This window comes from Pithys albifrons, chromosome Z, assembly GCF_047495875.1.
Source record: "Pithys albifrons albifrons isolate INPA30051 chromosome Z, PitAlb_v1, whole genome shotgun sequence".
Classification (NCBI taxonomy): Eukaryota; Metazoa; Chordata; class Aves; order Passeriformes; family Thamnophilidae; genus Pithys; species Pithys albifrons.
In genome coordinates, this window is record NC_092497.1 from 73,965,521 (window position 1) to 73,993,151 (window position 27,631).

The 27,631-nt window shown below is 37.0% G+C and overlaps 1 long non-coding RNA gene across 1 annotated transcript; it reads right to left on the reverse strand.

Moving 5' to 3' along the window:
- Positions 1 to 4,000: 4,000 nt before the first annotated feature.
- LOC139684894 (uncharacterized) lies at positions 4,001 to 25,486 on the reverse strand. The gene is made up of 3 exons (XR_011699993.1): positions 25,157 to 25,486; positions 19,001 to 19,048; positions 4,001 to 4,068 (listed from the first exon to the last, which is right to left on the reverse strand). It is a non-coding gene; the product is annotated as an uncharacterized lncRNA (long non-coding RNA).
- Between the last annotated feature and the right edge of the window lie 2,145 nt (positions 25,487 to 27,631).

Sequence of the window (27,631 nt, forward strand, 5' to 3'; positions counted from 1 at the left end):
TTCATTTTGGATAGAGGAAAAATAAGAATTCTTTCTTGGATTTACTGAAAAAACCTAGCAAATGAATTATGCAAAGAGATTCATGGAATCCTTTAATTATACTGATACAGACTTCATCAGCTGATACTTTTCACTTGTCACAGTCATCCTCTCTCTACACTAATCCCCTAAGGAATATTTTAATGCTGTGGGTGAATATAATGCTTCCACAGCTGTTTGACATTCTCTGTCTTCTGCACAGAAGAGAGTCTTAGTTCTACAGGCGGGACCAGTTTATGACTCTGTGGGTATGACCAAAGCTGTGTATTCTACACCCTCTATAATTTCTCATGAACTGTTAACAATGAACCATTTGCAGCAGCTGCCTAGGGCATACCTGACACCTCAGGCTACAAGCTGGGTGTTAAAGAAGCCTGTGACATAGAAGCAGTAATAACTCCCCTCCGGCTAGTCATTAACACCTTCTCACCCAGCCTGAGAGGTCGTGTCTGCTAATGGGCCATCAATGATTCCAAAAATCCCCCATTACTCACAGAGTTAGATCCCCCACTGTGGGACTCTCTGCCCTGGGGGAGGGACTGGGCATTCCTACTTGAACCTGAGGGTATATAATCTCGGAGTTTGGAGACTGCTGGGACCACTCGCTGGATCCAGAGGAAGACTAGAACTTCTACAGGACTGCAACCACCACTATCAGCCAGACTGTGACCTTCATCTGCACCAAAAGAATTTTTTTCCCTTCCTTTTACATTGCACTCAAGGGAACCAAGTGAGTCTCAGCACAGGGGCTAAGGAACATCCTTCTGTTTGTGCCCCAGTGTGCTGGGTTATACTTCTGGGTTTGTGGGCTAAAAACAATTTCTCTTTTTGTCACTGTATTTATTGTAAAATTTTTATTAAACTGTAATTTATAATCTCTTACTTATAATCTCTTTTGTGTTGGGTTAATTTCTCTTGCCAGTTTACCTTTAAACCAGCACACAGAGGAAGAGATAGTTTTGTCTTTACCTAGGAACTGCATTCATAAGATCTTCTTGTTCTCTAGTTGTCTGATCCAAAGCACACAGAAGACAGTCCAAGAGAGTCTTAATCACTTCCCCTTACAGTATTTATACAGTTCCCATTAATAAACACTACTCTTACAGGTAAGCTGGGGAGGAGAACGGGCACCAAGCTCTTATTGACTACCGCTATTGTCCTCTTACTTTCATGCAGTTATGGAAGCATGGACAAACAATTTATGGAATCTTGGCTCTGCCTCTATTCATTTGGATATGATAATCATTGAAGTGAAGTAACTGAAAGGCAGGTCTAATAATTTCTACTTTTGGCAGGTCCACTGTAAGTGTAAAATTTTTGGTTCTTTAATGGACAGATTTCAAGGCAGATCATTAGATATATATATATATAATTAAAATGTCACAATTTGGTTTCATATGAGTATTAGCAAATCTAATGCTTTTCTACTAATGGCTTAGGTTTTCATACATTTCTTAGGGAACTCTAGAGCAGAAATGTAATTTATATCAAATTCCATAGCACAGACATAAAAAGGGGATATTCAAACAAAATTTTGTTTCTATTGCAGCCAGTAATATCTGCTATAATACCTGAGGCAATAAGTAACATAGAAATGCACATGAAACCAGGCCCCACTGCTTCCATCTGTAAAGCTGACTCCAGAACTACAGTAGGTGGGATAAGATTTCACCTTGTGTCTGATTTTGTGACCTGCCAGAGAGGACAGTTTCAGCCTACTTTTTCTAGAAAGGGACTTTCAGAAATTTTGGGTGGGTCTGCCTAGTTTGGAAACAACAATCTGCAGTTTTTTGACACATATATTGAAGTTTTGGAGCTGGTGGTTTTGCAACCATTCATTCAGGTATACATGGGAGGGTGTGTTTGGTTTTGCTGTTAAATAGTTTATGAAGACAAGCACATCTAAGCACCTCAGAGCCACTGCACCTGTACTTGCTACACCTAAATGACATTTTCACTCTTTAGAAGAAAGAGCAATATTGTTCTAGCGTGCAAAGAACATATGCTAATCAGCTGTACTCTTCAGGCACAAATGTGATAATGTGCTCATTGTTTAGACACTGGAATTGTTCATTACAAAATGACACAGTGTTTGCCAATTTTGTCTTCATTATAAATGTAAATATTAACTGGTGATATGCAAAAGAATACAAAAAGTCAACAACAATTAATTGGCTTCTGTAGTAATTAGCAACTGTAAGGCAAACACTTAGGAGCCGTTGTAATTGTCTGCATTAGGACTACACCTCCTGTACAGATCTAATTAGCAATTTAAATAGTTCAGAAATTATATGCCTCTTGCCTTTACAATCCCTAAAGTACTGTTCATTAACGGGGAAAAAATTGCTAGTAAATGTCATTTGCATTGTCTCATGTTAAGAGCTCTACATTAAAGCTTCTGCATTATTGCCTCATACTGAATAATACAGAACTGAGGCTTGTGGACCAATACAGTTGTAATTAGGCTATGATTCCTTTGTAAACAGCAGACACAAAAACTGACTGAAGCTTATTTTGATCTGAGGTACCTACTCCACAATTTCAGCTGTAAATAAGGAAAGCAAAGATACACAAGGACTGCCTCTATGAAAACAAAGCAATGCAAACTGTGTCTAGGATTCATACAGTTCTATTAATTGTTGCCTTAACAAAATATTTCCTTTGGAGATGGGAAGTGTTGGAGTAATCACCTAAGTGTTGGGTAGCACTTCTAAAACAGTATGTTAAGTCCAAGACTGATAGAAACATGCAAGAAAAAACTAGGAATTACTAGACAATCATGGTGAACACCAAAAGATCTAGGTTTATTCAGAAAACAACAGGTCAAAACAGTATTTGATTTTGATTTAGAAATATATCAGGGAGAAACAGGAGGAAATCAATGTAGAGATAAATAAAATGTTTGAGCTTTAAAGGATAGCTGCAGTTAAAGTAAGTGCATAATAGTCCAGTATACATTTGGGTGAAAAAGTGGTACAACATTCCTGAACACCAAGAAGATTAAATTCCCAAGTAACTTTTAAATAAGACCAAATTTACTGTGTCCTTTATGGCAGAACTCAATCTGAACATTTAAAACAGAGTATCTCCATGACCAGAAGGTAGCCGGTACTTTTACATTCACAAAAAAAAATATCCAGCATGGACTCAGTAGTGATACAACTCAGGTAAACACTGGAAAAAAGATTCTGTGTTCAGAGTCACAGGAACAGTGAATTGACCTCAGGCAATGGCATACAATAGGATAGCTATCATGTCTAATGCTGCTGCTGCCGCCATTAGCAATAGCTAAGTTGCAATACTGCAATTCGCATCCTGTGTTAAACAAAATGAGACATGATATCACTCACATCAGTGAATGGTGTTATGACTCTAACAGTTCCTACAAGCTCAAATATTTTATTTATTTACACATTGATTATTTCTCAGAATCACATTCCACTTTTTGTTTTCTCCATAGCCTGATTCTGGCAAACTGAGCTCCAACGTGTTTCCTTTTCTGTGTGAGAACATCTCAAAGCAAAAAATGTCACATAATAGCACCAACATATCATTTTCTGGCTGGTATGGTAGGCACAAAGGAGTGATTAGGAGAGAAAAAGGGGTTTGTTAGATTCTTTTCACATGGCTCAAGCAGTCATATTAGATATAAGCTTCAAAGACGACATTGGAGAATTTTATTTCACAAGCTCTAAGAGTCTATGTGAAAGCTTGTTAAATATCTGATTATCAGTAAATGTTAAAGAGTGTATGTTCGAAAACACTTAATAGTTTTATGTTTTTCATTTTTTCTCACTACTGGTTCTTCAGAAGAACATATTTAGTCCAGAAATATATATTACTACCCTTCTTTGAACAACCCATCGCTGCTCATATTCTGAGCATTTTAAAAGTCTTTTTGAAGAAAAATTTGAAATTACTCACAGACAGTAGAACCAGGACATCTGTGAATTTGCATTACATTTTTGCTGTTTTCTTTCCATTTTTCATTTCTTATGCACTCAGGCAAGATCTGTGCACAATTTTGGCCTACAGGGGAGATTGAAAGGAGGAAAGAAGGAGTGAGACATAGCACATTGAATTTATATTTTGGCAGATAGGATGTATAACATAAAACTGTATTTCTTCTGCAAGACTAGAAGACTTATCCCGTTTCTTATCATCTAGGGAAACTGTGTACTCAATGTTATTCTGAAAAAAAAGTATTCTTTCCTTAAGGCTGAGTTTGACTCCCACTTAGTGACTTGAAATTATCATTACAGTAAAAGAAATTACCTGAAGTATGTATTTGTTTTCCACTATTCAGCTCCTGAATGATGTTTCTCTGAAGGCTGAAGTGCAATGTGGTAAATGACATTACTCTTCAGGCATTAATAGAATTGTTCTCAAGAGTTGTGCAAAAGATAGGAATCAGTGCCTGGCAGGGTTATGGAGCAGATCATCCTAAGTGCAATCACACAGCACCTTCAGGATGGACAAGGGATTAGACCCAGCCAGCATGGGTTTAGGAGGGGCAGGTCCTGTCTGACCAACCTGATCTCTTTTTACGATCAGGTGATCCACCTGGTGGATGAGAGTAAGGCTGTGGATGTGTCTATCTTGACTTCAGCAAGGCCTTTGACACTGTCTCCCGTAATATACTCCTGGAAAAGCTGGACAAGTGTACTCTCGGCTGGGTTAGGAGCTGCTTGGAGAGTCGGGCCCAGAGAGTGCTGGTGAACAGAGCTGCATCCAGCTGGCGGCTGGTCACCAGTGGTGTTCCCCAGGGGTCAGTGTTGGGCCCAGTCCTGTTTAACATCTTTATTGATGATTTAGATTAGAGGATTGAGTCCATCATCAGTAAATTTGCTGATGACACCAAGCTGGGAGGGAGTGTCGACCTGCTGGAAGGCAGGAGGGCTCTGCAAAGGGACCTTGATAGGATGGAGAGATGGTCTGATTCCAATGGGATGAAGTTCAATAAGGCCAAGTGCCAGGTCCTGCACTTTGGCCACAACAACCCCATGCAGGGCTACAGGCTGGGCACAGAGTGGCTGGAGAGCAGCCAGGCAGAAAGGCACCTGGGGGTTTGGATTGACAGGAAGCTCAACATGAACCAACAGGTGGCCAAGAAGGCCAATGGGATCTTGTTCTGTATCAAAAATAGCATGGCTAGAAGGACCAGGGAAGTGATCCTTCCCCTGTACTCTGCATTGGTGAGGTCACACCTTGAGTATTGTGTTTAGTTCTGGGCATCTTAGTTCAGGAAAGATATTGAGGTACTGGAGCAGGTCCAGAGAAGAGCAACAAGGCTTGTGAAGGGACTGGAGCATAAGCCCAATGGGGAGAGGCTGAGGGAGCTGGGGTTGTTTAGTCTGGAGAAGAGGAGGCATAGAGGTGACCTCATCACTGTCTATAACTACCTGAAGGGAAGTTCTAGCCAGGTGGGGGCTGGTCTCTTCTCCCAGGCACTCAGCAATAGGACAAGGGGGCATGGGCTCAAGCTCTGCCAGGAGAAATTGAAGTTGGAGATCAGAAAATTCTTTCCAGAGAGAGTAATCAGGCATTGGAATGGGCTGCCCAGAGAAGTGGTGGATTCACCGTTCCTGGAGGATTTTAAACTGAGATTGGATGTGGCACTGAGTGCCATGATCCAGTAAATGGACTGGAGCTGGACCAAGGGTTGGACTTGACGATCTTGGAGGTCTTTTCCAACCCAATCAGTTCTACATTTCTGTGATACTGTAACATATATGGAATGGAAAAAAATTTGAAAATATATAAAAAAAATAATTATATTGATTTACAACAAACCACATTCATGGCACATATTTGAGCTTTAATCCTTTTCTTATCCTTCCTGAAATTACCTGCCATCAAAACTTAATAAAAAGAAGCATTTTAGATTCTTAAAATGCTTACAAACAAACATATCCACTTCAAGTGCAGTACTACCTCTGAAAGTATTTGACTATTTACACATGTGCAGAATCAAACTTACAAAGCAAAATACTTTCTTTAAAAATAATCCTGCTATCTAAAATCATTAGTGAAACAAACATCCCTGTATTTGATTTCCCTACACTTTTGACCCACCTCCTTCTCTAAACCTGGCAGTATATTTCCACATGGACTTTTGATTATGCTAAGAAGAAAGCAGTTCTACACTTCCAGCTCCTTCCTAGTTACCTGATCCAGACTAGAAATAGTTTTGGTTTTGGTGGGATAACCTGAAAAATTTAAACTTCTTAAAATTCACGTTTTACCCAGGCTGTTTTCTTGACCTAGACAGCCATACTCAAAGCCTTTAGCCATACAATACTTGAGAAGGTGGGTGAAACGGAAAGGCATTGGTCAAATGAAATGGGGAGTGCCTTGAGTAACAAAGAGATAGAGTTAGCCTCCCACTTTGTGTTGGAGAGTCTCAGATCAGAAGGTGCAGGAAAGGACTATTCCATACTTCCAGTACAGAAATGTTAAGAGAGAGAGGTGGAGAGGAGTCAAATAGACATGGAGATAAGACACTCACTGGGAAGTCTCTGGATTCATGCTTACTTTGAAGGTCTCCAAGAATTGATGCAGCTCCTTGCATAGTGTGTCATCCCCTCTTCTCATTTTTCTAATTTCTAATTTTTTACTTCTGTAAAATCACGATACCACTGCAATCAGGTGGTCCCTTCTTTCAAGAAACACTGTGACAGACTCGTGGAAGACTATCAGATTGTTTCAGCATGACTTATTTTTGAGAAATCCATGCTGACTGCTACTCACAAAATTGTATTGCAAGTCCAAGAGAATCATACCCTTTATCCTTATACAATGGCTGACTATAGAATGATGCTATTAAAATAATAAGAGTAAGGAAGACTATAATTCCATTAAGTTTCCATTTATTTGTATTCTGAATTCCCATCATAAAAGGCCAAAAGAAGATAGAATAAAAGTGCAGTTTCTTGTTTGTCAACATGTATTAGAAATTTCTAATATAATCAAGTCATACTCACAGAGTGCAAATGGTATAAAACTCACCCTTGGTCAGAAATTATTGTGCATGTTTTTCAACACAGCCCATTTGTAATCTGTCTTGGTTTGAGGGGAAAAAACCCAAAATGTTTACCCACAAGCCGGGGAGGGGCATCCTCCACGACAATCACACCACTCTTTATCAAATTTAAGAAAAGGAATTTTAATACAAGAAGGATAACTGATATATATATATATATACAGACTAGTGCAACCCACTTCCCAACACCACAAGAGAAAGAAAAGAAAACAAACAACAACAAAAACCCAGCAGGTTTTCCTCCGGGAGGAAAAGTTATACTTAAGGATCAATGTCACAGCCTGGCTGGCTGCAGAGTGAGTTTCAGTCCCTCTCCAGCGAGACAGACGAGTAGTGAGCTTTCAGATGGACTCCATCTCTTCCCCCTGTGTTCCCCGTCCAAGAAGCAGAAAAGTACGAGCAGCCAGAAGCAAATCCAAGGCAGGCAGCAGCAGCAACACGGTCAGAATCAGTCAGGGGCAGGCAGTAGCAGCAACGCGGCCAGAACAGCAGTCAGGGGCAGGCAGCAGCAGCCGTGTGGCCAGAAAAGCAGTCCGGGCACAGCGGCAGCGAGACAGCCAGGAGAGCCCCATCAGTAACCAGCAGGGCAGCCTGCCTCCTCGGAGCCCCCACTCCCGCCTTCCGCCGAGCCAAGACTGGAAAAGAATATCCAAAAAAACCCAAAAGAGACAAACCTGCCCCCACCCAAGAGATCAACGGTTAACTGCTTCTTTTGTTAGCTGCTGGCTTGGGCAGTTAAGTGGCAGAGGAGAGAATTTACATAATAATCCCAAACTACAACATAATCCTTCACCATGTACTGGAGAGTTGTGAGAAATAGAAAAATTCACTTTAAAGGAAAAGAAGAAAAAAAAGGTTAGTTTGTTTTATTTTGGGGGTTTTTGTTCATTTTTCTTGTTGTTGTTTTTGGGGTTTTTTTTTCATTGTAGGTTGCTGCACTCAGGAACAGAAGTTTTAAGAATCCATCAAATGCTCTGAGAAGCTCGATACCTTATGAATGTTTGTAAAAGCACAGGTAGACATTTTTGGGTTTTACTTGTATAAATAATTCTAGAATGTAGATACGCATTACCAGCAGAGCTCAAACATCCAGCCATCTCATAAAAACAATTGTTATATATACTTGTTATGTAGCTTGTCCTTACACACTTGAAAGAATGTGAGATGACAACACTACTACACTTAGAAGAGAGAATATATTCTTTGGAATTCAAAGATTTGCCAATTCCTAACAAAAAATAGGTTTTTACAGACTTGAGCATGAGGTAGAGCTTAGATGTTGTTTTAAACAACATAGTAAACAACCTGCACTACCAATTCTTTCCCTTTTTCCTGACCTACAGCTAGTCAAGATTCCTCCTTGACAGCTCACTTATTGAGAAGCAGTTTCCTCTTTTATATTTACCTAAAATATCAGTGAAAGGCACAATAACTTCTTCCTAAAAATATTTAGCTATGAAATGTTACTTAGTCCTTGCTATGCCAAACTGAGTGAATTTCTCTGAAATATTGCTATTCACTCATTTCGGTATTCAGGCAGTCAGTCAACTAATTGTACAAAAGGACATAAATAAGAAATAGCAGGAACAGTTCAATGCAAAAGTGGCTGTCATATGATGTCATGAATAATCTTTAAGTGAAAAATGGTTGTTAATACAATGGTGAAAACCACTATATTAAAGATAGAGAGCTTATAATATGCTGGACTACTGCAGCTCCAAATCTCTAAGAACTGAAGAACGGTAATCCTGATCAAGGGAGAAAGCAGTATAAGTGAGGATGAGGATTTTCCATGTCCCATTTAACTAGTAAAGTGACAAGTAGTTCACTTATGAAAAGTTTTAAACATATTTCTCCTCCAAGGCTTAAAGATAAAATCTTTAGATATATGAAAAATTGGGAAAATATAACCAAATAACTTGGAAACCCCACATAAAATTTATTAATTTTGCTGATTTTTGGAAGATCTTGTACTTTAAGAAGTCTGTAGTTATAGTATTCAACATTTAATATGTCTATTTCTTGTACAGACTTTAAGTCCTGATATTTTGCTATCTTTACAGAGACATCTGAGGATAACTAATTGATACCAATTTCCTTTAATTTGTGTTTGAGAACTGTGGTATGAAGAAGACAAAAATTCTTAGCAAGAAAATGCAATGATCAAGCAATGAGTGCTGTATTTTAAGAAACAACAATACCTGAAACTTAGAAGAAATTATAAGAGAACATACATACATAAGGTATGTATCTCTGCTTTTATTATACATGAATATGAAAGTACAGGTGACTTGCAAGGTGTGACTTCCAAAATCAAATTGCCAACATGGATTAACAAAAGATATTGCAGAATACAATATGGACAAGGAGTAGGTCACCTGCACTAGTCTCATAATCTCACAAATGGTGACAAAAAGTGGGCTGGTGTGGATGAAGACAAAATCTATATTCTGTGTTACTGCAGAAACAGAAAAAAATATAAAATACTGTGAATAAATCTGCTGTGTTTTAAAAGTACTTATCAGGAGGTTAGGATTTATGGTTCTAATTTTCTTCTTCCACAACACAAAGACCCAGTTCCTTACCAACTGAAACAGAGATTGGGCCCTTTCATATCTTATACTTTGTTTGACAAGAAAGAACTTTGAATTTTAAACTTCTCATATTGTTCTGATTTTATGGCTTGTTTTGGTTTGTTTTGGTTTCTTTTCCAGACAGAGGCCTAATACAGAGTTCTGTCCTGAACCAAAAGAGTAATGAAACTTAAGATCATCTTTTCCCTTAAACTAGATAATAAGAACACTTTGAAAGGATAATGCAAATTTTCTGAATTATTGCTGTATTTATTTTCTTGGAAAGAATATCTCAAACAGTAATTTGCCTTCCATATCACAGGAATGAATTTTTTCCTTGATAAAACATAACACATGTCCTAAGTTTTCATATGTTATGTCAACTTAATAGGAAAACAGAAACATTTTAATAGCTCTTTATTTCAAAATACCGGTGTGTTAGGCATCTTTTCTTGTACTATTTCTACAGAAAAAAAATAAAAACAAAACCCAGCAAACTAGGACCTACTTCAGAGTTTGAGCCATGCTCCTCTTTATTCTTCCTTTTTGGTTTTCTTATGCTTTTAGCAGGGGAAATGCTCAATATTGCTTTTGCAAAGGTTGTCTGAATTATAGTTTCTTCAATTCCACAGTCATCTTACCAAAGCATAGGGACCCAGTGCAATTCTCATTAGAGAAGATTTCAGTTGACTTCACTAAGCACTGGATGGGGCCGTTTTCCAGGTGAAAGCAAGCATGTCTTGCCAAGATGTGCAGCAGCTATTGCTTTTGGCCACAATAGATACTCCCTCAACCTCACTGTGTCCTCCAAACAATTAGTGTTCCTACCAGTATGCCTTGTTGGACAAACTGTGTTAACATTCAAAACTTCAATTAACTGTTTTCAAAATAAAATTAAAATATTATTTTGAAAGAACTGTTTTCCTGTGAATTTCCTTTCTACCTTGCATCCTCCTGCCTCACCTTTCTCAAAAAAAAAAAAAAAAAAAGAAAAAAAAAGAAAAGAAGTAAGTATTTTGTATAAATATTAGAGGGACTGACACTAGATTTTTTGATTTTTTTATTTTTTTAGGTAAAATGAAAAAGAGAACACTGCAGCAAAAAAAGGCAAAATGGTTTCAGAGCTTGCTTAGCACAGACAGGTTTTTTCACTCTTCTTAGATAGCAGGCATATTGCTGCAGGAACGCTCATTAAAGCTATTTTACTCCTGTTATTTTTATGCTTCCTGGTCAGAAATTGTGATATGCTACACCACGTGAAAGTAACCATCACAGCAAGACCTTGTTGCACCAAATCAAATTACTCACAAATCTGGCTGTTCTCTGTGGTTTCTTGTAAAGTAAAATATTGGACATACTGCTAGATAGTGCATTCCATTGTTAATTTCTGCATTCTTCATCTCCATGAAGATAAAGATTGCACACTTGCCAAGATGTGGAGATTGAAGGTCATGTACCATTTTGCAATGAGAGGATTACAACTGTAGGCTATAATCAGTGGTAGGTTGTGAAGACTGTAAAGCAACAATCATTTCATATGTACCATTGATATTATGTAGGTGCTTAAAAAAACAGCTAGCCTTCAAAAAAGGCTGGGATTTTGTATTACACATCAACCCTTGATAAGGCATAGACAAACAAAATATCATGTTAGTTAATAATAATGCTTTAGCTTTCTTTTCTAAAACCTGTTTTCTGATAGTGTACACATTATCCGTTGGATTATAACACATACTTAAGTTATACTTCCAAGGCTAAAGGCTTTGATAGTACTAATATGTCATTGCTTTTTCTTTAAATAACAGGGAGTCAAGACTTTTGCTGGAATAATTCCAATGAGCTAGCAGACTTATGCTAGCAAAGAATTTGGCCTTATTAGCCTGTTATTCCTGCCATAGCTGACAGTACAAAGTACTGTGTGTTTTGATCACATCCGGAAGTAGATGTTAGAATTCTTTTGGGTGAAGATAGGTAAGTAGTCAGAAGACTAAAACAATGGAATAATGTCATGGCTTAAGTAAAACAAGCCATTTTATCTAACGAGATGACTCCACCTCTCTCCAGTACTTTCTTACTCCTACAAATTGGAAAAGTTTAATTTTCAAATAACATTGCTGTTAGGTAGATGGGAATATTATGTGAAAGATATATATAGTGTAAAGACAATGACTGGACTCTTTGTAGTTCCTGTTGTAAACAACTAAAAACAAATGGAAAAACCCCAGCTTTTCGAAGAACTCAATGCAGCGGGATAATATTAATGCCAAAATTGTGAATGGAAGATCCTTGTAAAAAAAAAAAAAAAGGTAACTATTTTCCCCACAATTTTAATGAATAACTATATCTAGAACTCTGATTAAAAATTGCAATTTTGCTTGGTGTCCTCATCTACATGTTTTAGAAAGTTAAAAAACCACAGAGATACATATGTGAAGATCAATTAAGTGAAATCCTATCTCAAGAATGTGAAGATTTATTTTCTGCTTGGAAAATATTCCTGGAAAGAGTACAATCAGAAAACAAAGCTTTATTCTCATACTAGGTCTAAAACACATTATACTGACTATTAAGAAGAAGGTTAAACAAGACAAAAGTGTACATATATTGGATGGAGATTCTGAGATTAGGAAAGGAATATAGTCTATTGAAAGAGAAGAAAAGACGGAGAAAAAGATGGAGAGAGAGAAATTATAATCCTGATCCAAATCAAATTTATGTGATTTTTGTGTGTGTGTGTTGATATCTTTTACATAATCTGCTTTTTGTGGTATTATTCTGTCTCTCTACTTGATTTCCAGTTGGCATTCTGAAATAGAACATGATGTACCCTTCCTGGAGATACATCGAAAAGGAATAAACCACGGAAAACTTGAAATCCCTTTTTAAAAATACCCATGGGTATTTATTTTATTTTTTTACTTAGGCAAATTTTCAGTATTTTGCAGAGCCACATTCATATTGATAGCTGTTTTAGTAAAGTAATAGTCTGGGAATTCACTGAATATTATGAGCAAATAAAAATGAAGTTAATTTTTTTGAAAGATAATTAATTTTTTGTGTATTTAATAAGCTGAAGAGGCTCACAAACATATCAGGCAAGTAAGCTAGAACTGTTGCTGTCAAAGGTACTGTGTGGTAATTTTTTGAGAGTTAGACACCCATCTTGCAGGAATCAGAAATCTGTCAAAAGTCAATGTCTAGCAAAAACACATTTTGTACAGAAATATAGAATATAGAAAAAAATCATTTATGCTTCAAGTACATCTGCAGAGGTCCTAGATGGGTTTTAAAATATCATTATTTGAAGACGAGGAAGAATAATCTTCATTAGGAATTAACAGGTTCAGATTTGTTGATTTTTTTTTCCCCCAGGCATGATAAATAATGGGAGTAACCTGTTACATCTCTTAATAGTCTAGTTGATTAATGCTAAAAACTGTGGAGAAAATCTTCTCCTTGGACTAGTCTCAGGTCAGGGACTCCACGTTACAAATACCATATTTTTCTTTTTTTATTTTGAGTCCTCAAAATTCCTGAATGAGGAATCTTGAGACTTTCTCTTACTTGATTCCAAAAAAATCTCACTCACTGTACTCTTGGAGAAGTCGCTTTCCAAGCAATTTTATTTTCTTTAACTATTTATGTACATTTTAAAATTAAATTGTATATTATTTTCTAGTTAAATATAAATTTTACATATTTCAAATCTGCTTTTTCTGCTCATTACACATACTCAATATTTTAAAAATTGTACATTAGTTTAAGAAGAATGCTTCTTTAAAATTAAATAAATCCCTACACAGGTAGAAGGTCACTTTTAGATTAGATCAAGAAAATTACCTTTATCTAATTTACATTTTTCTGCAATGATAAACTCCTGATGAAGTTTCTCTATTACAAAAACCTGAATACATTCTGTAAAATGGCAGACAATGTTTTCTCTACTTCATCACAGGCATAATTCTATCATGTGTCTATCTTCTCTGATAAACAGAGAAGGCATTATTACTTAAAGTTCCTTCCTACAAAGACATTTTTTATTTATTTATTTAGAAACTCAGAAAAACAGTGTATTAATAATAGAAGGAAAAAATTAAAAAATCCGAAGCACTTAATATATCTTGTTTTAAAACACAATTTAAAACACATTTGCACTGAAGATTTTTATGTGACTAAGTTAGTATTTCTACAGCACAGAAATGAACCTGAGATCTGCATTTTACTTTGGTCCACTAAGCAGGAATTGAGGACTGCTTTTACATTTAAAGAGAAACTGCAGTACAAAAAAGCAAGGGACAGTCTCAGACCTCTGTGTTGACAAAGATGAATCCTGTCTGCAGAAAAATGGCTGCTCTGAGATAAGTAAGAGGTGAGAAGATCCCAATGTGAAGAAGAGAGAAATAAAGAAAAGGTCTATGAAGATAAGTAGGTCTGAAAGTTTTAAAAGGGCAAGAAACAGTCTGACAGGCTAGTGAAATTCCTGCTTTGGAATTTCTAAGAAAATTAGTAATTGCAGTAAGCTTTCTACCAACCTGCAAGAGTACATTTGAGTGATAACAGTGTCTGTGTCAAGGAAAAGGGAGATATTGCTCATGGCAACCAATGTTACAAAAACAGGATGCAGAGTTGCAGATCTCATGTAACACAAACTCTTATTTCTTTTCATTCTTTCCAAAATGTATCATTCAAAGATAGTTACACTTACTGTTTCCTGTTTTAGAAACGTGTGGCAACAAAATGTGGAAACAAATATATAACATAAAAATTTAGTGAACACGAATTCTGAAACATTGAGGTCTGGGTTTTCATCACTTAAATGCAAGTCCATGTCTGAGGTGACTAAGTTCTAAGAATATCATCCCTATACAATTTATCTACTAAGATAAGGATATGAATGGACACTTCAGTCTATTAAATACCTAACTGAAGTTACCATTAGCATTTTTTCAGTTTTCTGATTACTGGGAGATTGCACACCCGTTCCAGCCATTTCAACTAAGCAGAATTAATCCAGGCCATGTTTTTTACCTATCAAAATAAAAGAGATAAACAGATCTTAGCAATGCAATTGAATACACTTCATCTCAGTTTCTTCACAGGGCTTGTGTTTCCCTCAGCCTTTTCTAAGATCTTTCTGTAGATCATGGAATAGAACCAAAGTATCATAGAATTGATTGGGTTGGAAAAGACCTCCAAAATCATCAAGTCCAACCCTTGGTCCAACTCCAGTCTGTTTTCTAGATCATGGCACTCAGTGCCACATCCAATCTCAGTTTAAAAATCTCCAGGGATGGCGAATCCACCACCTCTCTGGGCAGCCCATTCCAATGCCTGATTATTCTCTCTGGAAAGAATTTTTTTCTGATCTCCAACTTAAATTTCCCCTGGCAGAGCTTGAGCCCGTGCCCCCTTGTCCTATTCCTGAGTGCCTGGGAGAAGAGACCAACCCCCACCTGGCTAGAACTTCTCTTCAGCTAGTTATAGACAGTGATGAGGTTACCTCTAAACCTCATCTTCTCCAGGCTTCTTTATGGTCTTCTGTCCTTCTTAAGTACATGGCTTTTCAAATACAGACTAAATTCTCAGACTTGCAGTCAGGTTTTTACTTTACTTCATTTAGCTTTCTGAAATGACTGATGGAAATAATTCCTGATGAAGCCCTTCATGTGGAGTATCTCTTCAAATTCAATTACCAAAATAGTTCCTGATCTGACATTTATGTGTGGAATGATCTGAAATCTATTACCTATTTATCTAATTACTTAATTGGTAGACAGCTTTGCCCTCCAACAATTACTTTGTCAAGGACAACTTCCAATAGAAAGACAGATTATCAAAACCCAATGAATTACCCAGAAATCTTGGGGGTCAGTAACTAGAATTCTGTTACAAGATAAAAGATAGCAGAGAGCAGAAATTCCTCATTATTAACACTAAATTCACAGACTGTTGAACTAAACATTCATAATCTCCATGTGGAATTAGATATAATGCAGAGATATCTTCCTATTTCACAAACGCTTGTTGCCATGAACATTTTAGGGTGAATTTTGAAGGGTGAAGAAGTGAACTCTGAGATAAAAAACATTTACATTCAATACTTATGTCCCAGTGAATTCAAAATTAGGCTCAGTCTTCTAAATGGTCATCCAAACTTAAGATAAGTTATTACAGTACATGAGTGATCTGACTTCTGGCAGCTTGAACTACCATTTCCTCAAAATTCCTATATTCTCCTCAAATGAATATTTATTTTGTGTTTTGAAGCATGACATGCCCCTATTTAGTCTGCATGCAATGCAGGTGTTTGAAAAGAATGAGCTCCTGAAGATTAAGACTTTGATAAATGAAAGCTATGAATTCTGCAATAAAAAGTATCAAACTTTCTCAAAATTTTAATTTAACTTTTAAAATATCATGGACACCCTATATTTTCCTATGCAGAGAGAATAATCCTCTGCCAGTAACAAAAGTAGAATATTTTTGTTGATTCAAACTTGGCTACTGTTGCAATATAATGTAATGTATTATTTCTTAACAGCAGTTTTCTGCAAGAGACTGAAACCAAATCATTCCTCTGACTTCAATGAGAAGAACATCACATGCTTAGGATCCAGTTTTTACTATAAAAACTAGATTCCAGAAGGATTTACTACTAGGTAGAACTGCTTACTGTCTAATTGTTATATTTCCTGAGATTTGTTTTCACTGGAATGTAAACTGAAGAGCTGATGGCAAAATTGCTGGTAGCATTCCTCTTAAGATATGACTAGAAAACTGCATTTACTAAGTTTTGGTAGGGTTCTAAACTTCAGAGTTAATGAAAAAGAATAGATAATACATAAAATCTCACTTCTATAATACAGTTTTCAATCATTATCATGGGGAGTAGTTTACTGTGAATCATCCACAATTTTTATGTGAATTAAGCAAAGCAGCATAATAAATAAAGGAAAGGATGCTGGTGTACTACATATTTGCCTGAAAAATCTCAAGTTTATTAAATTCTCCATGTTAGTCCTGGAAATTGTCCTGGAAGTTACTGAAAAAACCCTTGATCATAAGATCATATTACATGTCACTGAGGTAAAGGAAATATTTTTATTTCTCTTTCCAAAATGCATCAATATTTTAAGCCTTATTGTAAGTCACAATTCGTTTCTGACTTCACTTTAAACAAAAAATCCCAAACTAATAAAAACCACAAACCCCCAAAAAACTCAAACAAAAAAGAAGATACAGCCTTGCACCTTTTCTGCATATCTTTTGCTTCTCATAAAATTATGCCTTTTGACATACAATCCTGTAGCTCAGATATGGAAGGTAATTACCTGCGTATGTTGATTTATATTTTTGTTTATTTTCCAGTTAGCTTGAAAATTTGAACTTTAGTGTTATTTTCCTGAAGCCTTTGACACACAATCTGTAATTGTTTAAGGATAAATAACCAGAATAACTTAATTAAGAAACTTTACATGTTTGTGTTTCTCACAGATTTGTGTAATCTGAGTGTTTACAAGTATACATATCTTTGTTTTAACCTCTAAGCATTTGAATTTACTGCAATGCTTAACTAGATGTACATCTACAGTGTAAGTAGTGTGCAGTACTTTAATGCTATGTCATGCAGACATACAATGCCAATCTGAGGCCAAGTGACTGTGTCATATGTGTCTATATGTGGAATTGATGCTCTTCTAATAAATCCACCTCTGTGCCTACAGAGTAAAACTTAATGGGCATATTGTTATGACTTTGTTAAAAGTTATGTTGTCACCTGTTGCTGTACTTTTGGAGATATGAAAAAATAAAACCAACAAACCTTCACATACTAAAGGCAACCTTCAGCCATGTAAGTTTGCACAGAAAATAGGTTACTTTTTGAGGCCTAAAAAGTGGCTGAAAAATTCTAGACCTTCAGTCTAGAATTGTTTTGTTAGTACAAAACTGACAACATGAACTCTGAGTTACCTAATAAGCAGAGACTCAATTACTGAAATTAAGAAAGTAGGTATTCATTTTTTAAAAACCCCCAACTTGTTAATTCTTTAAGGGAAAGAGACAAGGTAATTTCTTCCAAAAATAACTGCTAGCATTTTCTAATAAAATACCATTGCACCTGCTGTTTATACTATATTTTCAATAACACTAACAAGACTTCTGGATCATTTTTACTATTAGCAATTATTACAGATCACACCATGCAGTGCAAATGTGATTCATGTTATCTGTATACACTGCTGCATGTCAAGTTTGGCCATTGAAAGGAAAATGTAATAATAGAAGTCATGTAAGTGCTTTGTCCTTAGTGTAAAATGCAGCATATTTGAACTAGGAGCGTGGGTATCTGTCTCTGTGCAGAGTTTAACCACTCAGAACTGGTTGTACTATTGAAGCCTGATTCCTATGTTCAGCACAGTACCTCTTGATAAAAAATAAACTGATTGACTCTCAGCCTAGTTTTCTTCTCTAACTTATCTCCCTTTCCACTCTCTGTCATTCAGGTGTGAGACTTCACATAGTCTCAGGAATGTTGCTTTAAAGAGAGATAGGTCAATGCTACCTCCTGCTATTGCCAGCATTTGATCTGATGAACCATGGCTTTCTCTAGTTCAGGCTTTTTATAGTTCTAGTTTGAACATATTAAAGGATGGAGATTCCACAACTTTTAAATTGGATGTGTAATTCATTTTCAACCAGCCAAAGAGCTGATCACCCACAACTTTCTGAGGAAAACAGTTCCAGAACTCCTTGTGTCCGAATACTGAATTTCAGCAGTACCATCTTTCTAGACTATGTAATAATGATAGATGAATAACTTCTGTTAAGCACAAAAAATCCTTCAGGAGAACTTATGACAAAAATAGAAAATTAGATATATCTGATCTGACTCTTCTCATTCACTAGCCTTGTAAAAACTCACTTACAAGGCACTCCATATATTTTGGAGCAAATTCTGATTCTTTTACTCAACAAGATGCTTATTTTTCAGTAATGTGTGCAATAAGCTCAGACTTGCTGATAAGTAAATTCAAATTTAACACAAAGTAAATTTTCTGGCCATGTGAATAAGGCTCAAAGGTAGTCTGTGGATAACATAAGCAGAATCAGCCTTCCAGCTTTGCTTCTTTCTACATTGTCTCAGTTTGAGACAATGTGGAGGTATGGAGACTGTGGATACAGAAGCCTCGTCTCTCAGACTCAATATCCCTGGTTTCTCCAATATATATATAGAGAGAGATGAAATATGCCCAGATATAAGTGAAAAGAAAAGTTTTCACCAAAAAGAATGCTGATAACAATACTGATAAAACTGGGTTATACCAACCAATGAGCAGAAACTTACCAAGCTCTGACCACCAGACCAAATCAAGATGGCGGCTGCCTCCTCCACCTGAAAAAAAACACACATGGCTACAGGAGACAAGAGACCAGGTGACCGCCCCTCCATGTGGTTGGCCTCCACCAAACTCAGAAAAGTTGGCAGAACAGTTGGATTGTCAGCACTGGTGGGGGAACAGAGGATGACTGGGATTCAATACTGGCAGGCATTTGGGTGGCACTGAAGTGAGGCCACGAGGCTGGTACAGGAAATCAGAGGAGGGCTGCAGACCCTACAGGTGACTGGAAGGATCCACAAGACATCCACGGAATCTAGCAAAAAGCCTTGGTTATGTTCATTGGTCAAAGTGATGATCACAGTCTAGATCTGCTGAGGTGGTGGCGGAAAGCCTGGGTGGTTGAGGGAAGCTCTGAAATTCAGAATTCTATACACTTAGGTTCAGGTGGGAATGTCTCTGGTACCTCTCCAGAGGTGGGTAGTTTTGTACTCAGTGAGGTAATACTGTGAGTCACAGGATACTCCAGGATTCTTCAACACCTTCTAAGATGTTGCTGCTTTCTCTTCTGTCAATGCAGCTGAGTCCACTATGGCCCACTATGGTTCATCAGCAAGAGATAATACCATCAGGCTATGTCTTAATGTTCCAGGGAGTTATGGCAGCTGTCATCTGTGTCAGGAAGAAGAAGCACTACCCCACCTTGTAGGATTTGCCTCTTCCCCTATTCTGATTAACACCCAGCTTGTAATTTGAGGTGTTGGATGTGCAGGCCTTCAGCCTCTGGCCTGGGTGACCACTCTGCACACTTTAGCAGAGCACTTGAACTACGAGCAGCAGTAGTCCAGTCTCTTACAGCACCTGGGTAGTCACTGCAGGTGACTTGAGTCATGGACCATTAGCAGTTTACTCTCTTTAAAGAAAGCAAAATACCAGAAAGGCAAAAAGAAATATTTGGAGGAAAAAAAGAAAAGAAAAGTTGGATACCAGAATTTTTGCGTAACCCAGAACATATGAGATCTTTGATGATGGCTCATAATAAAGACAGGCCTCTTCTTAAACATTTACTTTGTCCCATCTATAAGGAGTTCCACAAACCAAGAACTAGTGCAGGCCAAGTTAAGATTGCAGCAACTCTGTACCACTAAAGAAAGGGTTGAAAACTGAAGTTGAAAAGAGTTAAATGAGAAAAGTTTTTGTAATATATATTTTGACAAATCCTTTGAGTTAAACTCCTTTTAGGGACATTAAAGTGAAAGTTTTCCATTTGAAGTGTCTTTTGGGCTTTTTTTGGCTTGTGGGGTTTTTTTGTTTGTTTGTTTTGTTTTGGGGTTTTTGTTGTGTTTTGTTTTGTTGGGATTTTTTTTAAGTAACAAAAGGAAAAGCTATTGTGTGCTCAACTTCTACTTCAACTAAAACCAATGATTGCCACTTTTGGACTTGAATGAAATGGATGTGCCTTTCAACATGCTCTGAAAAAATGTATTTACGGCACAAGCACTCAATCTTGTAGTGCTGTTAGCCATGCACAAACAGCCAATATCTATCTCTCAGTCACTGTGAACTATAGCAAGGTTTATTTTAAGAGATATTTGGGCATGAATAATATGTAGCTTTCAGCTTAGGAGCACTACAAGTTTAAATGTTTTCCTTCAATTTGTGCACAGCATGAGTCATAGAGTAAAGCTGCTGGGATGCTGTTTTATCACTGAAAATTTACTGGAGTTCTACTCTTGACCTTAATTTGTGTGCAATCAAGGGTATTTCTAAAATCACATATGTGTCTTCTAGCTCTATTTGTGTCAGCAAACACAGAAAAGGCTCTACTTCCTTACCTCCACTTCCTGCTCATTACTCTTTCGGAACTTCCAGTTGAAAATATTATGTGACTGAGTCCTAATCTGCTTTAGAAGATTGATCAGGGTTAGTTCAAGCCTCTTTCATTGGTGGGTTATATTATTAAATGTAATTTTACCTGGTAGGATTCAAATGAGCTCACATAGCTTTTCCATTGACAGAAGGAAGAGGAATTGAAAGCACAATGGACACAAATCAGAATAACTATTTTAAAGGAGTATATTTGCCTTTGTCTGAAGAAGACAAATATTTCAGAGAGAAGTTGTTGAGTCCAGCTTTTACCCAGACTAAGATTGTATCAATCCATTATTTATATTCACCTCCTAAAGAGCCAAGACTTCCTCCTCAGAAGGCATTCTAAGCTAAACCTTTACAATTCCATCTGACATAACACTGTCTATGCCTACATAGGTGTTACAAATTCCAAAAGAGCCTGTAAAATATATAGCTGAAATGACCAGCTATATGTCTAAAAAAAAAGCATAAGGTGCCGTGTCAACCACACAATGCCAACTAATACTATGAGAGTCTGGAGACCTTAAAATCCCAGCTCACAAAATAAGAACTTTTAACACTGCAATAGACCCAGTATTATTAACTACATTTAAGCACCTAACATTTATCAAGTCTATGCCTAACCTACATTTACTGATGTCACAAAATATTTTAAAGGCTGTCTTCTACTTTTGTATACAGAAATAGTATGCACATTTTTCTAATCGGTATACTATTTGTAAGCTGTTTTCTGTTTTTCCTAGATTTGTGAAAGGTGAGTGTTGGTGTGTCTGTATGTGCATGTGTACACACATGCATAAGAAAAAGAAATAAGGAGTCATACATATATTTTTCCAGCATATCAGAACAAGAGTAAACATATGCCAACGTTTTTAACAATATACAGGGGACTATGAAAAGGGATTGAATCAATTTTGCTTTCTTGCATTACAGCTCAATACTTGAAATTTCAAGGGTTATACTAAAGTCAAAAATAGTTTGTGTGAGAGTTCAAGGATTTCCAGTGAGATTGTGACACTCTTAAATTCTTCATTTTCCTCTGAAATGTCATTTTATAACCTTATGCCATTTTTTTCCCTATCACATAACCCATGGCCCTAAATAGGCCACAAATTAATGTCTCCTTAGCTATGAGCTGTACTGTCAAGCAGATTGTGTGATACAGCTAATGGTTTTTTAGCAGATAGTTCTTCTGTTATCCTACCTACTGTAAGTTACACTGTTGCATTATTTTTCTAAAATCAGACAGACCTTAAAGGAGCAGAATAAAGACATACATGCTATCACATACACATATCCTCTATACTCTGATTTATCAAAAGTGGATTGGCCCAAGTTCAAGAGCCATTCTTGAAGCAGAACCTCTTTTAATCACATTTCATACAACTGAAGAGCCAATCCAAGCATGTAAGTGAAAGTTAGCAGAGGTTTTTAATCCAGATAAAACCCCTTTTGTGAGGAAAATAATAAAAGGAAAAAATTAAAAACTTACTGAAATACAAAGGGAAAAGTATATCTCTGAAGTAGAATCTGCTCTCATCAGAAGTCAGAATTTTTCTTTAATTCAGGCCTATATTCATTACTAAAAATAGCCTCATGCTTCTGACATTGTCACGGAGGCCTTGAGATCGAAGAATCGGTACTACTGCAGACTGTGTACCTACCACTGTTGGAAGAGATGACTTCAAGCATTGGATGGAATACTCAGAGCCTGCAGACATTGTTATTAAAGAAACTGATTTCTAAGGGTTGTTATTCTTATTTCGGTTTACGGCTGTCAATGTTAATTGTTATATGGATTGTAATTCCCCAGTTATTTCTAGAACCTTCCCTCATGTTATCCTATGGTTTCTCCTTCTTGTCCCCTGATTGACTCTTTTTTGGCGCATTGCACCATTCCCCCATATATGGTTGTTCCAGACCCTTGTTTTATATACCCTGCCCATGCTCTGCCCAGGAACTGCCCCCCCTACTCTATAATAAATTCACTACCATTTTAATAGAGTTCAGTTCAGCTCCAGAGGCTCAGCCTGACAGAACCCTTGACTAGACTCGATTCTTTCATTGCCTGGGACCACATACAATCATCTGATTTGGTGAAGGGTCCTAAACAGATTTATTCATATGTCTGGAGATTAAGACTACTGAAGTAAGAACCAGGAGATAAAACAAGGAGATTGAGGTTTCCCTAGCTACCAAAAAACTTCCTGCCAATGAAATCAATGTTTTATAAATGATGGTTTCTTGCCCCTTGTCATTTCAATAGCTGGTAGCAGTAGCTAGATATTAAAATATGTGGACAATTAACTGTTTTGTCAGTGTACAGAAATAACACATAGTTTTTATATTTTATCACAATCCTTTATAATTCACACCCCTCCCACTTTCCATAAGTCATACTAAGAAGCAGGCATAAATACATCTATTTGTTAAGTTGTCCTTCCATCCCTTCCAGAATGATCACTTCAGACGAGATTCACAGCTTCCATAAACTGATGATAGATATTGACCTGATTTGAAAAGTACAGTGCTAAAAATCCAGACCTTACTGAGAAAATGCTAGTTGTTTGTTTTTGAATGAATATTTCTGTAAGGAAGCTCTGCAGATGAAACACAATAAACTTCAAGAGGAAGTGGGAATAGTATCAAGGACTTAAAAAGTTTTTGGGAAATATATGTTTTTTGATAGGAATTAACAGAGTATTGCCAGAAACCTCTAAGCCACTCTCTTTTGACACTCTGGAAACAAAATTAATCTTCACATCTTCATAACTTTTCTCCATAATACAGTTCTATCTTCAGACATAAAAGTAAGCAAGAATAATTTTTCTGTACTGTGGGCCAACTATACCTAGAGAAAAAAGTCCTTGCTATATTACCAAGGTTATATCAATAACCATGAAGTCATCTTCAAACTAGATGGAGGTTGTATTTACACAGATGAAAGATGATTGATAGTAAGAAGAAAAATGGTGAAGTTCAGAGCACAACTTGTTTGTGCAAGTGGAAATACAGAAGAATAACACATTAAGAAGATTGATAAAAATGGGCCATTTTAGTATCTGTAGATAAATGGCAGGAAATGTAGAGAAAGCTAGGAAAAGTTGGTATTAAAAATGAAAGAAAGAGCAGGGCTCAAGTGGATCAGGTAAATACTTTTATGGAAAGCAGAGGAAAGACTAGGATATTATCATACGTGATGTGTTAAAAGAGGATGTGAGTGAGAAAATAATATAGGGTAGGAAATAAACAGAAAAATGAAAAGCAAGAAATAATTAAATATATATTACACAAACATCTAATCTTCAGAAGTCTGGTAGACAGGGGCAATGTCTTGGGACACTTCTGACTTAATAAAAATTTGAGTTACAAAGTAAAGAGGAACTACTGTTATGTCTGACTTGCTCATTTTCAAATGCCACCACAGAGTTTTCAGCTGTGTCTTAGGGCCTGTCTAGAGATTACACTTCCTAGTGGCTCATACTTTCTCTGTGTTTGCTTCTCCAAAATTTTCCTGTGGTGCCTCCATAAGTCTCTTTTTTGTGCCACACTCTGGAGGCTATAGGACAATTACAAATAAGGAATTAGAAGTTTAAACTACATGCAGAAGATGTAAGGAAGCCAATATAGACACTTGAAGGGGAGTCATCTTATAAATGTGTCACAACACTTGTCTGTTTTAAAAGTCAGCATCCTGCTGTTCACATTTGCATTTAATTTGCAAACAGTAGGTGGAAATTTGGAACTTTAGACTTTCAGTTCCTCCTGATGCACTGTATGTTTTAGCTGAAAAAAACACTTATCCCAGACTGACAGTGTCTTCTTTATCTGAAGGTCAAAAAAAGAGTTCTGAAGGAGATACCAACAAGAAACACAGAGACTTCAGCCTATAGACTGACTTCAAGTGTTGATCTCTACTAGTGCTTCAGGAGGTATTTTTAATATGACTAGAGCAACTGTAGCCCTTAAAAATCTCAATAGCATGACATTCAGCAAGTACCTAAGTACCATTTGTACATTTCCATAAATGTTACTGAACCTCAGTGATTTTATTATATTGTGGAGAATATTTTTCACATGAGTTTTATTTGAACTGCTTTTCTGTTTTACAGCTTGTTTATTTTTTTCTGCATAGTCCAAAATATTGTCTTCTTTCCTCAGTTTTTCCTTGCAGTTGTGTAAGCTTTCTACCCTCTGCTAAACATGCTACAGCATTTCCAGCCTACAGGTCTGTTTTTCTGGGCTGTAATTCATTGCCAGCAAACTTTTGGAGGGGAAAGAAAAGACATCACCTGCATGAAAATGTCTCTTCTACTAGTTAGCTGTCAGAATACAGTTCCACACTTTTATCCTTCAGAAGGTCTTCTGATGCCATTAATCACCCAGGTGATCGTGTTGCCTAAAATGGAGGGAAAATACTTTTGAGACAATATTAGTACAGATAACATAGAGAGCAGTTCTTTAATGAAAGTTTTCAGGAGCACGAGGTGCATAGGTACACACCCAGTATAGGGCTCTTACAAATTTAGAACACTACTTAATTACCATACCTAATGGGTACAACCAACCCCAAAACCATTTTGCCCATGGTACCATTGTCAGAACTGCCTCACTGGAGCCCCTCCAAGGGTTCTGGGCCTTTTAGCTTGTTTTGGCTATAATGCACTTTAATATTCTGGTCATAGTACATGTGTCCCAAACAAGATGTTTGTGCTGAAATCTTTTTCCTTGAAAAGACATGGAATAGAATTTCAAGAACGTGGCACAAACAATGAGAAGCTGTTAGAAACTGTTAGTACAATTGTCCTGGGTTGAGCTGGCAAAACGCCAACTGTCCAGGACAGGGTGAAAAGGGTTCCTCCTCCCCCCAACAAGCCAAGGGAAAAAAAGAAGAGGGAGAGAGGGAAAAAAAAACTTCCAAAGCCAGGTCTATGCTGAAACTAACTACATGTATTTATACAGAAAGGAGAAAATTAAGAAGAAACTACAATATAACACACACTTACACAAGTTATATATAACAAGAAATAACTTCCCACTTCCCAGTAAACACAAATTCTACCATTTTAACTACAAATCATTCTAGAGAAGTTGGTTCTTCAGAGACAGACTTAAGCAGAGAGAAAAGCTAAGAACAAACATTTTACTTCCCTCAGATAACATGATGGTGAGCCGGTGCTCTGGGCTTGGGCCTCCCCATCCCTCCTGAGACAGCAGAGTGTCTTGCTGGCACCACAGCTGTGAAGCAACTGAACAAGCCACACCCACACACCAGCTCTTACCCCTTTTGAGATGATGCAATATGGTATGGAATACAATATTATTGGCCAGAAGAAGTCAGCTGTTAGCTAGCTCAGCCCAGCTCAAGTCAGCTGACAATTTCAGGCCTAATCTGAACTTTAAAGCCTAATTTTTTTTTGGCCTACTTGGCTAAACCCATAACAACAATCTGCTTAAATGATGCAGAAAGAACTTTAGATTTGAATATTCCCTACAGCAAAATTAAAATTCACAGTTATCTGTTGATACCAAACCAGATTTTTATTAATTGCTAAAAGATGCAAAGAGAAGAAACAAGAAAAAATTATGAAAAAAGCTAAGATTAGTTCTAGAAGCAGAGAAAAGATGCCACCAAAACCTACCTTTTTGCTGAGTTGGGTGGGGGGTGGAAAGAGAAGCTGTTCCTGCCTTTTTTTCCTGTCTCTGCTGCTTTTGTTGTTATCTCTTTAGCTGTGGGGGGCATCTTAGCTGCTTTTGTTCTCTGGAATGCAGCCAGGATGTGTGGTTTTGTCACTCATGAGGAGCTGTGTTGCTGGCTGTGCAGGGTCCTGGTTTAGCAGCACCCTTTGGCCCTCAAAAATAGCATAAGGGTAGAAGGATTATATAATGCATGCATGTGGCATGGTGGGTCTCAGTTCTCTTCAGGCTGGCAGAGTTTCAGTCTTCAGTGGCAGGTAGGCAGCAGGCAGTGGCAGAGAAAAAATATGGCGAGGAGGTGGGGAGAGATTCCAGGCTATGGTAACCAGTTCTTTCTCTCTTTCCTCTCCTCATGATTTTCCAAAGTCTCCCTTTAACTTTTACATTGTTCAGAGGAGGTTGTACATGGTTTCTTGGAATGTAGCCCTATTCAGATGTTTGAAGAGATAACAATTGCAGGATCTACCAGCAGGAAGATCTGGTGAGAACTTCTAGCAGAAAGCTGACAGAAAAGTTTTGGTAGGAAGTTTTGACAGGCAGAAACAATGGCAAAACATAATATATGGCATTTCTGTATTATCTGTGTGTCACAACTGTTAGCTGCTACCTCAAGTGTGAGAAACTATACAGCTATATAAAAATCTACAAATATATAAATTATTAAAATCTAAAAGTATATAAAAGTCTTAAGACATCATTCAGCCTAAACACAAAACTCAGGAAGTCCCTGTATCTTAGTTGCTGGAAGACAGGATGGCAAAGTAGGAGCAGAGTACTGCCTGTGCCCAGTTCCTCTGTAATTCTCTTATGATACACTAGTATGATCTATAGACAAGAAATCATAGGCTAATGAGGGTTATGGTCTGTTCTGCTACAAAGTTCTAAAGTATATCATATGTTGTCACTTCATTAGTCTTCATTGCATTAGCCCCTGCATCATTAGCCTCCACTCACCCAAGTCTCTTAAGTCCAGACAGAATCTGCTTTCCTATAACATAAGGAAACATAGGAGGAAAAAAAAATAACAGTCTTCTAGATTTTTTTTTTTGCATTTATCAAAACCAAACTAA